This window comes from Bactrocera latifrons, unplaced genomic scaffold (genome assembly GCF_001853355.1).
Source record: "Bactrocera latifrons isolate USDA-ARS-PBARC rearing strain unplaced genomic scaffold, ASM185335v1 scaffold_376, whole genome shotgun sequence".
NCBI classification, from domain to species: Eukaryota; Metazoa; Arthropoda; class Insecta; order Diptera; family Tephritidae; genus Bactrocera; species Bactrocera latifrons.
The window spans coordinates 83214-86292 of NW_017537019.1; positions in this window are offsets into that span (position 1 = coordinate 83214).

Here is a 3079-nt window from a genome sequence, read left to right on the forward strand (position 1 = left end):
ACGCTGGCTAGGTCATGTTGTCCGAATGGACAAAAACACTCCAGCTCTGAAAGTATTCGACGCAGTACCCGCCGGGGGAAGCAGAGGAAGAGAAAGACCTCCACTCTATTGGAAGGACCAAGTGGAGAAGGACCTGGCTATGCTTGGAATATCCAATTGGCGCCACGTAGCGAAAAGAACAACCGACTGGCGCGCTGTTGTTAACTCGGCTATAATCGCGTAAGCGGTGTCTACGCCAATTAAGAAGAAGAAGAATGCGTTAATGACGTATGACCAAGATGAAGGCGAAAAAGGCTTTTATATCTTGGCAACGGCCTGATGGCGGATAAGCAGGTTTTTTGCCCTCTTGTTTGCTGATGGCTTAGTGGTGTTGCACATTCTTCCAAGCATTAACTTTTATAGCTTTTTGTTTAGAAGCGATTAAATGGATTATGTCGTGTTTTTCGATGTAGTCGAAGACAATCGATGGCTGTTTTACCGCCAATTTGGTGTTTTGATCGGCCCATTCATTTCCAGTTAAACCGGCGTGTAAAGGGATCCACATAATTTTTATGTTTGTTTTCTCAATTAGTATGCTTCTAATTTGCGCAATAAGATGGGATTTGTTAGATGCATTTAGGAGAGCTGAGATTGTAGACTTACTATCAGTACATATTAATGTTTTCAGTTAGAGCCTTGTACTAGGGATAGCGAATTACAGATGGCTGCTGCTTCTGCGGTGTATACTGAGCTGTAATTGGGCAGGAGTCCAGCTTTTAACGTATTTCCAACGTTATCAACAATAGCAAAAGACGTGTAGAAGTCGGCTTTCGAAGCGTCAGTAAAAATGAGTGGCCAATCTACGTAGTGTTGCACAATGAGCTCTTTGAACAAACTTTGATATAACCTGGAATTGGTTTTATTTTTCTGATGCTTTTGAAGATATAGCTCGAACGAAGATTCTTTTAGTAGCCATGATGGAGCAAAAGAAATAGACTTTTCCTCAGGTGTAGTTGTTATACATAGATCCTTGGCTAATTTAATGCATTTAGAAACACTGGAAGAAGTATTGGAGTTTGTATCGTCGGCCCATTTCGCATTTACTATACCATATAAGAGCTTGTTATTACATAATAGTAGTTTTGGAATAATCTTTTGCGAAGTATGTAAAACTCTTTCCTCGATGGAGGGGAGTCCGGCTACCGTTAATGTGAACTTTAGTGGTAATGTTTGGAATGCCCGAATACTTCTTCCAACGGCTGCATGATATGGTGCAAAGATTTGCTTTATGTTGCTTTTGGCACAATTGCCATAGATAGTCAGACCATAATCAATCTTAGATAAAATTAAAGCTCTTGTAATATTGATGAGAGAAGAAATGTGAACTAAACAATATTTTGATGTTAGATACTTAATTATATTAAGCCTAGAAATTAGTTGCTTATGTAGATTTGTATAATGTTCCTTAAAAGTAAGTCTCTTATCAAATATTAAACCTAGGAGTTTAAGACTAGTAGTGTTTACAATATTTACATTATTATAGTTAAGATTGAAGTTATTACATTTGTGTTTTCTAGAGATATGGAATAATTTGCATTTGCTTATAGAAATATTCGCACCTGAACAATTGTACCAATTTTAAATATCAGAAAGGATTTTTAAGAAGTTATTTTTAACAGTATTAAGAATATTTTGCTTGGAGAAGATCAGCACATCATCAGCAAAAATAATATGCGAAATGAGTTTATATTTAGAGATTATCGTACTGATTTCGTTAAATGCGATTACAAATATTACAAATAGTATGACAGGCAATGAAAAAGTGAAAAAGTGTTATTGGTTATTGGTTTCAGTCATGAATTTCCGATTAATTAGGAAAGATTTAATAAAGTTTAATACTTTTTCACCAATTTGCCACTTCTCAAGTTGTTGTAGAAAGACATGAGAACCAACTCTGTCGAAAACTTTCTCGAAATCCAAACTGAGAGTGGATATGTGGTTTCTTTTCGATAAAGCAGTTTTGGCGAAAACATCGAAATAGAGTAGAGCATCCATAGTGCCTTTCCCTGCCTTAAATGCCACGAGACACGTTTTGATATGATTTTTTCTAGTTTGCCCATGCAACAAAGGAGTGATATTGGCCTGTAATCAAGAACATCTGTAGACACTACATTGGATTTAGGAATTGCTATAATCACTGCATTTTTCCAACTTTGAGGGTAGACACCTTGACATAAAATATTGTTTTGCAATTTAATAATTCTATTTTTGAGACTTAAAGGACATTTTTTAGCATGGGATATGAAATCCTGCCTGCACCAGGAGTCTTGGCTGACATTGAAGATAAAGTGAAATCGAATTCTGCGATGGTTATGTTTGATTCGGTAATAGAAGTTCATTTTTATTTGATATAAAACGAGGGGTGGAAGTTTGAATAATCGGACCATACAAAGGCGAAATTATTAGCTATTTCTTTTGAGTCGAAAATTGGGCCATTTGGAGTGTTTATACAATTAAGATTCACGTGAGTATAGGAGCCTGCGAGCATTTTTATGTCGGCCCATAATTTCTTGGGATTTGTTAACGGAGTAGTTTCCGTAAGCAACCTCTTAGCTTCTTTAATATTTTTCTGAAACACTGCATTGGATTTTTTGTATTCTATTAGATTATCAATAGAGCGAGTTCTCTTGTAAACTATCCACAGTGATTGTTTTTCTTCTCTAAGTTTAGATAACTCCGTAGACCAATAAGGCACATGACTTTTGAAGATTTTTTTAAAAGATTTTAAAGATCACTTAGTGTTTGGCTGTTTCGGGGTGATAGCAGAAGAACAAATGACCAGATCTACATTCCTGAACGAATTATGTGTAGAAAACTACGTAGGAGAACCGTCGTTTAAAATTGTCAAGTTTTCTGCTAATAAATATGATTTTACCTATTTGGTTAGTACATGTGGAATCCCAAAGAGAGCTCCAGGCATTGAAATCGCTAAGTATAAGTACGGGTGTTTAGATAGATCTTTGATATTAAAATTTTGGTGTGGTGGAATGTAAATTGTTAGGATGGTTAATTTAAATACAATAAATATTTCTAATGCAAT